The following is an 8,922-nucleotide window of genomic DNA, read 5'->3' as shown; positions in this document are numbered from 1 at the left end:
ATTTTTATATGTTAATTTGTATTAGTTGAAAACAATGTTTAAATATTATTTAGTGCCGCACGTGGCACATATGTTATTATTTTGAATGTATTTATTATATCAGAACAAATGGTTAGTATTTTTATATATTAACGTAATTCAGTCAGCTCTGATGTGTTATTGTTAAGAAAAAAATATATTCTGCTACCCAATCTCAACTCTGATGATGTCGTAATGTCACGTGAAAATTCAAAATTTTCACTTATATTTTTTTTTGTAAAAAGCAGAGCGTTACGAAGCATTAGTTACACTAATGCTACAATTCTGCCTGATTTTATAAAAGAATAGGAAAATGGATTGATTATAATTATTTATATGACGAAATGCTGCCCGCATATTTTTAAAAGTGTTACAAACCTTATTTGTAATTGAGTTGTATGATAATATGATTGTTGTTTGTTAATAAAAAAAAAAAACCATATGTTGGCTTAAATCTAATTTGGTATCTTATTGTTCTAGTTAAAATAACTGTGAACTATGACTTGCTCTAATATTATATATTCTATGATTTAATTATTTTGGGTTGCAAAACTCTATTTTGAAATCAATGAGTTTTAACCGTATTTTAACCCCATAAGGTTTAAACTGATTTTCATGTCATTTCACTGATTTGGCTATATCTTATGTTTTGGAAATTATTCCTATGATGTCTGTTAATGTTTGACTGGCTTTGATTTATGTTTTCATAGGTCTAGTCTTAGAAAGAATTATCACCTGGTTTTAATCAATTGGTTAAAACCATGGAACTCATGTTTATGAGATTAATGTATTAAGTTTAGAAAAGAAACTGATAAATATGCCATTTATTGACTATTGTATCTATATTTATTGCAGATGATGAACCGAGAACTGCACCAAATGACTGTAAGTATTTCTAAAATACTTACTGAGAGTGATGCTGAATATAGTGAAGTCATGTTTATAGATTTATTTAATTGTTTGCGCATGTGAAATTTAATTTGCATATTTTATTGTTTTAACTAAATTGGTTATTAACAAAGCTGGTATGCAACATGGGGTGAAATGGTTGCCAGTGGGACCTTAGGCTCCCCGTGATAGATAATAAATAAGCGACTGAAACCTTAGGCTTTTGGTCAGCTGGGGCCTTAGGCTTCCAGCAATAGATTAATAATCTTTAAAGTGAGGGGACCTTAGAAGCTCCCACAACACGTTAATCTGGACCGTAGGCTCCATAACGAGAGGAGTGAAAGAAAAAAATAACTAAGATTGTGCATTTAAAACTGTCACTATAGCATTGCTTTATATATATATATATATATATATATATATATATATATATATTCAATTAATCTATGACTATGATTAGCTACCACAGGTCATAAATTGCACATACATATAGACATAAAGTTATTTTGCATTATGCTTTTCTTTTCTAAATAAATTTGTGAACATCACATTATTGAGTCAGCTAACTCACACAAATACAATATGGAATTGTGGAAGTATCTGCAATCACATATTTGCTGGTGCAGGTTCAGAAGACGATGGAATAGATTATTTGCTAGCAGTAAAGATTTAAAGCTAACATTTGTGTAGCTAGTTATAATTAATTGTAATAATTTGTGTTTACATTCCTTTGTATGTAACATGTTTAGAAAATTGCTTGTATTTAATAGATTTTACTGTATATGCTTTTGTGTCTTTATGATACATATTTCGATGTAGTTGCATTAAGAAATTAAATAACTCATAATAAATGTCTATAAGTATTTCAGTCATCTCAACATGTTATGTTACAAATTCTCAAGTCTTTAAGTTTTGAAAATATATTCCGCTAGCAAATCTTAAATTTGATGATATCGTAATATTACGTAAAAATTCAAAATTTTCGCTTACGCTTTTTACAAAAAAGCGGAACGTTACAGGAGGGACTCAAGGGTGAAGTTGGTAGCAAAATTTAGAAAGCTATTCCATCGTGCCTTGTAGATAATATTCTAGAATGAAAGAAATAAACAGATGTTTAACGAGACTCAGTTTGATTTGATTTCAATGTAGTCCATGTTTCTTTAAGTCTTATTATCGTTTGATGAATACCTTAGGCAGTATCCATTCCTCTTCTATTTTAGTATTTATTGATCTTTTGAATTTAAATGGTAACTGTTTAGGAGTTTTTCTTGTACATCATGTGTACTTAAACATGAGCCCTCAAGAGTTGCACTGTTATTTGTAAATACTAATGATATGTATTTAAGAAAAAGGGTGGATAGAACGACCATATCAGGCAGCAACTCCTTGCCACAACTGCAAACGAATCCACCATCTGTCATTATTTGACCACCACCCCAATGCCGTTACCAAAATGCTGCTAGACGCATATCAGACGCAACTTGAACATTGGGATTCAGCCTCTCTAGGTGTACTTTTAGTCCTAACCTATCATAATTAGCAAAGATTTAAGGAAGAAAGGAAATATGAGGGAAAAGCAGTAACTCAAAAAATAACCTGAATTTGACAGAAGTTGAAGCGGTGATCCAAGGAATACCACATGGTAGAGATTTGAATAAGAATTTAAAGGCACTTGCCTCTTTTCCTTGGAAGGGGGCTTGCTTGTAAGTCTAGCTGTTTGACCGGCAGCATCTGCAGACGCAGCTTCAGGAGTTGCTCGCAGAATCTCACAAATGAGTTGTTGGCATTCACTCTGGCAAATTAAAGAAATACAAGTTAAGACAACAAGGTGGGAAATGATCACGCCAGTTCATTAATGCTATTTATTTATTTTTATTGATTTTCAAATTTAATATCAGGCATCCAGATTGTCAACAACTTAAAGCAGATAGGGTTACCTGCAAAACTGTCTAAAAAACCCAATGCTGTAGCCCCCAGTAACTCGAGATGCTTCAGAATCGAGGTTCCAATCTGTTGAAATTGACCTTGGTGTGTTCACTTCAGTTTGATGAGTGGATTTTGACTCCAGAATCTCTCCAACAACAACATGATTCTCTGCACAATTAAAAATGAGAAATTAGTTTCAACATTAACAAACAAAGTAAAAGACCAGAAAGTAGGTATCTCACCAAATATCCGAATAACAGTATCCAAGAATGAGTCCAAAACTCTCTTGCGGAAGCCTGTGCTTTTCCTGTGGGAGAGACATCACAGGCGAGACAGGGCTTACTGCCAAAAGAGTCCCAGTCAGAGAAATCCCATTCTGGCCCTTCTGTTTTGGCAACTGGAAGCTTTCCTAACTGTCCTTTCATAGAAGGAAGACCTATAGTTGCAGTTTGGTCACCCTGACCAATGCCAGACCTTGAAGAATTAACAAGTTCTGCATGAGCTTTAATCTTAGATGTGATAATCTCATGTCTTGCCAGTCGCAATCTTTGGCTGTTACAAAACAAAATCTATAATGTTTATATGTCATCATAAAGTGCATGTTTGACAGAAGAAAAATGATAATGAAAATGCCATAAGTTCAAAGAGAAGATACACATATTCAACAGAATTTAGTCATTATCACAAACTAGATGGAGTTGGCTATTTGGAAAAAGATGTTAAAGTATCATACATTGCTAAGACTTTCTTTACCTTGGCACTTTATAAGGCATGGTGTCCCCTCCTTTTTCAAGGCGTCTTTTGAGAGTGAGTAAGGTCCATAGACTTTTACATGGTATCAGAGCCACAGGTTTCTTGCGATGATGGGTCTTTCCCTCCCGTTGTTGTCCACGTGTTTGGCCATTAGTTGCCACACGTGAGGGGGCGTGTTAAAGTGTCCCACATCGCTAAGATTTCCTTCACCTTGACACTTTATAAGCTATGGTGTCTCCTCTTTTCTCAAGACGTCTTTTAAGAATGAGTAAGACCCATAGACTTTTACAAAATATACATATGAAAATCTAAGTGTAGTACGTAATCAGTTCGTGAAACAAGATGCAGTTTCAACAAGACAAAGATTGTTAAGCAATTTAATCACTATACAAATTCACATTCATATCCATTCGCCTCAGCCCAAAAGTGTTATGGCATCACCGGACACAAAATCAGTCAGACGGCTAGATAGACAGTCTTCATTGACATCATCCCACCATGCTTCAGCAAGGTACCCAGTACTAGTTTTCAATCTATCCAGGACAATTAGGAAACCAAGAAATTAAACAATCAGAAAATGAAGTTAATCCTATATTCAGTAGACATTTAATATTAAAGGTGCCATAAAGACGAACATGTTGGCTCAAGCATCAGTGTTGATTGAACATGCAACTGATCAACAGTAGCATAGAACTGCTTGTCAGCAATGAGCTTCTCGATACGAGCTGGAACCTGAGCCAAATTTCAAATAGACAAGATGAAAGTTTTGCAGAATCACCAGAAGTGTGGCATGCAGATATATATAATTCAGAACAGCATAACTGTAGTGCTAGTCTATATTAATTCAGAACATCATAACTGTAGTGCTAGTCTACAAGTGGCAAGGTCAGCACACAAGTTCCTTTTTAATTTTTTGAAAAAAAGAGAAGAAGCAAATGTTAAGGAAGGTCATGCAGAGGAAGAAGATTACTGCAATACAGGGGAGGAAGGTTACTGCAAGAGAGAAAATTTGAGTAACGGCTTTACTCATTGTGTGGTCCCCTACGACTAGTTCTGAGACAACCTCGTGACCTTGTGACATGCCAAATCACAACCATTTTCCAAGTCAAACAACAGCTACTACTATAGGTTACTGCCACCTGCATTTCCAGGATTCAAGGATCCTTGTTTTCTGCATTGATTTCTCTGCCTCTTACATGTAATCAGCATAGTTTTCTGTTATGTAATCTGCATAGGATCATGGTCTGATTTTATTTATTCTAGACACTTAGTTCAAGACTTTTGTATGTATTCAGCTCATTGAGCTTAACAGTGTAACTGATGATCATTATAAATAAGAACAAAACCTCTGCCTTTGGTAAGAAACCAAGCAGAGTTCCTTTCATCTTTTCAGCAAATGTTATAACTAGTTAGTCAGGACGTACCATGCATAGCATGCATAAAAGTGTGCATATTAATTTATGTACTTATGCATGCATGCCTGCCTCTATATAAGGATAAGATAGCAACTGTAACTCAAGTACAAAAAACATTCAAGCACAGTGGCATAGGTGTAGAATTTTTATGGAATTAGGAGATTGAAATTTAACATTAATTCACAAAGATTATTGAAATACTATTGAATCTGATATATCTGAAAGCTGGAAATAGGTATATACAAACCTTATCTATGCCCTCGATCTGACAGGGAAATTATGTGACGCAACATTACTGACTGATACCACGTACGTGTCTTTGTCTCAGCCAAATCAACCTTTAAGACACCTATACTTTCAGTAGATTTGCTGAACAAGCGCAAGATCTGAACCAAAAAAGAAAAATGAAAGAGTAATGCTACACATCATCCTCTTGTTCTCCCAAAATTGATGTGGCTCTTAAAATCACCATTGGATCAAAATTCAATAGTGATATATTAAAAATTCAATGGTGATTTTAAGAGCCACAACACAGAATGGACCTGAAACTCTAACTTTTCTCATTCCCTGGGGGTGCTTAGGGGAGTGGGGGAAAAGAAAAATCAATATTTGAAAGGCTGCATCACAAAAATACTTAAAAATATCTACTACGGGAGAAAATATATTATCATGCTTATCAAAATAAGTTAAATACAGGATTAAGAGACTGCTCTCAGCCTAAGTAAAATATCATAATGCTCCTGAATGATCTATTTGTTCATCACATGAATCCCATCATGATCAGTAACCGCACCACAAAACACACACATGCATGCACGCAAAATGAAGAAGACCATCCAGAAAAGAAAGTACAAAGTCAAGGAGAAAACTGGTTAGAAACCTGGGAATAATTTTGAATTGCTTTGTTGAAGCCACTGTGATAAGCATGCATTTGAATTGCTTTGTTGAAGCCACTGTGATAGGCATGCACTACTTCATCCACAACCCCCTCAATAATGTCACTTTGCTCCTTCAAAAACTGAACTTCACCTTCACGATCTTTAGATGTCAAAATGTGTACGACATGGGGTAATGAATCGAACCGTGCGGCGGCCCAACTCCCATCTATTCTAGAAAGCTCTTCCCTTAGATACTGCATTTACCATAAGAGCAAACAGGGACAATGAGAAGAAGAAAAATACAAAACCATATGAGCATAGTAGCATATATAATAAGGTCAAAATATAGCAATTGGTCAGATGGTGCTGGCATGTTGAAAACCGGATCTCGAAAGAGGACTACCATGCCAGTTGCTACAGCCTACAGCTCATAAAACATAACTACTATGCACCAGAATCATGGGCATTGTATACTGCGAAACATTTTGCACTCTCATCAGCGTTCTTAACATCAGTGTTTAATTGGCAAGGAAAAAAAAGGAGCAGAAAGTAATTATCCTGGTGCATCTTCCTTCAGTCAGCCTGTCATGGAAGGATGCTAGCAAAATCAGAACTAGAGGCCCGCAGGCTCGGGTGGGCCAAGCAAACCGATTCGTTTAATTCTTCGACTAGTCTTAGCACCCACACAGTAGAGGGGAGAAGAATTCCTTTTCTGCCTGATATAAACCTCTAATTAAACTTTCCTCAAGAGAGAACTATTTCCAGCCTCAGTACGCAATTCTTTTTCTTCCATCTTCTCCCATGAGATTCGTGGGTCAAATCAGGTCCTATACCAAAGCACGATTCTTTTGAGTCCAATTTTTTGCAAACGAAAAAGACGGTGTTGATTCTGATGTATTCAATTTTCTATGACATTGAGTCGTCTGCCTTTTCTTTTTTCTTTTTTTTTTTTCTATTAAGTAAAAACAAATTCAATGGAGCAATCAAATTCTAAAGAAAGTACAACTTATGTTAGTGATAAAAACCTTAAATAAAGCAAATTGAACATAATCTGACCACAAGATAAATTAGTATTTTGTGAGACAAAATGTTCGACAAAGCTGATTTTGCTAGCAAATAAAATGAAAAACGAATGTTCGTGTCTGTGTGTGTATGTTTGAAATTGAAAAGTCCGGTCAATTGAGCTCCACGCGGTTGTTTAGGAAATTGGAGTTGAATTTTCTACGTAAGATAAACACTACAGAGAGAATAACAAATTTTCTCGTCCTTTCTTTTCTCAAACGTAACCGAACTGAGGGTAAAATTCGAGAAAAAAACCTCCAGATCCAGCACGGAGAGAACCGAAAATCGACCAATTCCGCACAATCTCGACGCCTAGAACTTCAAACAATCTGATACGATTAATGGCATTAGCATAAGACTAATTCAGAAATCACCGAAATAACAAAGGGAAATTTTGGGGAAAATAAAACCGAACGGGATTAATTAATTAGGTTTTACATTTTCAGCTCGTAGCTGAGGTACGGTTGAGCTCGCGGGAGTGGATCTCTTTGATTGCCGAGTGGAGAAGAAGATGAAAATCTCGGCAAAGAAGAGAAAGCCGTACCCGGAACTCTTGGCTAACGCCTAACGAGGTTGTTGTAGTTTTTCTATTTTATTTTTAGTAGTATACTAGTATCGTTAAAAATGGATACATCCGAAGTTCTGATTTTATTTGAATTTGATCCGTGCGGTGGATGAGTGGGTTTTATTTCTAGTCCGTAATAGGAATTTATATGTGGTTTTTCAATGAACAGGTGTTGAACGTTAGAGAAAAATCAAGATTTTCTCGATGCATCAAGCTCTTCAAACTTTTCTCAAAATAAATTATGTCAAAAAATCTTTCTAAATTTAACTCCAAAATCTTTTACATTATTTATTTTTTATCATTTCTTTTTCTCTTTTCGCTTCTTTCCGTTTTCTTCCTCTTGAATGGCCGAATGGATGGTGGTCGATTAAGAGAGTTTATATTGTTCTGTTTTTGTTGATTTTTTCTTTTACTGAGTATGTTGTTTTGGTGCAATTTTGATATTCATGACAGTTAGTTAAACTGGTTGCTCTCAAACTAATAAAAAAACAATATCTAGTTAAAATAGATAAATATTTAAAGAGTTTGATGTATGAAACTTTTTAAAAGTGATAAATAAAATAACAAAAGTAGATTATTTAGCTAAAATTTAGAGAAAATTTGAGAGTTTGATACAGATGCTCTAATAAAATATCTTTGCCCAATTCATTATCGTTTATGAGTATTTGTTCATTATACCCTTCGGATCCGGCTTATCATGTGCAGCTGTAAAAATAATGAAAGGTTTAGATTATGCCATTTGTCTCAGATTCTGGCAGCTTCTATACTTAAGACTTTTTGCCATTCTTCTTGGTTGGCAAAGAGCCTTGATGACCTTGCTCTTGAATTTAGTGGTGTAAAACAGTAAATGAGCTGAGTTACTCGTGAGCTTACTTGATATCGGCTCAAATAAAATACTCGAATCGATTATTAAATGAGCTACTCGTGAATACGAAATTAGGCTCGATTGTTAAATGATACAAGCTCGTATAAACTCGGCTTGACTTAATTAATGTTCGTGAACCCGCTTGTATAACAAAAGTAGATTGTTTAGCTAAAATTTGAAGAAAATTTGAAGAGCTCATTAAGAATGTTCTTAAATAACTTTTAAAATAACCATTAATTTTGATATGAATATTTGTTAGATTTTAAACTAATGATAATTTTAACAATCACGTAAAAGTATAAATAAATGGTTGTGAGGAAGTAGAGTGCGTATATACATTACCCTTTTCTCCATTTCCTTCCATATCTTAAATGTTAGTACTTTTTTTATTTTTAATTTTTTGATTGTTTAAATGTTAGTACCATGGCAGCTGGTACAGCTTCATGTGCATTTAATGCCAGCAGTAGTCATGGCCTTTATACGTGGCAATAATGTTGAGAAAGTGGAATATATAGCTTGCTATAAAGGAAAAAACAACAAATGAAATAATGA

General features: G+C 34.7%; 1 long non-coding RNA gene across 2 annotated transcripts; it reads right to left on the bottom strand.

Moving 5' to 3' along the window:
* Positions 1–2,581: 2,581 nt before the first annotated feature.
* LOC133864733 (uncharacterized) lies at positions 2,582–7,497 on the bottom strand. Of its 2 annotated transcripts, XR_009899563.1 has the most exons (9): positions 7,379–7,497; positions 7,196–7,269; positions 5,881–6,132; positions 5,248–5,386; positions 4,221–4,317; positions 3,586–4,118; positions 3,075–3,384; positions 2,844–3,000; positions 2,582–2,698 (listed from the first exon to the last, which is right to left on the bottom strand). It is a non-coding gene; the product is annotated as an uncharacterized LOC133864733 (long non-coding RNA). The 2 variants fall into 2 exon arrangements; XR_009899562.1 differs by having other exon boundaries at positions 5,881–7,469.
* Between the last annotated feature and the right edge of the window lie 1,425 nt (positions 7,498–8,922).

This window comes from Alnus glutinosa, chromosome 3 (assembly GCF_958979055.1).
Source record: "Alnus glutinosa chromosome 3, dhAlnGlut1.1, whole genome shotgun sequence".
Taxonomy (NCBI): Eukaryota; Viridiplantae; Streptophyta; class Magnoliopsida; order Fagales; family Betulaceae; genus Alnus; species Alnus glutinosa.
Note: the sequence above shows the minus strand (reverse complement) of the source record. Positions and strands in the feature narration are given on the sequence as shown.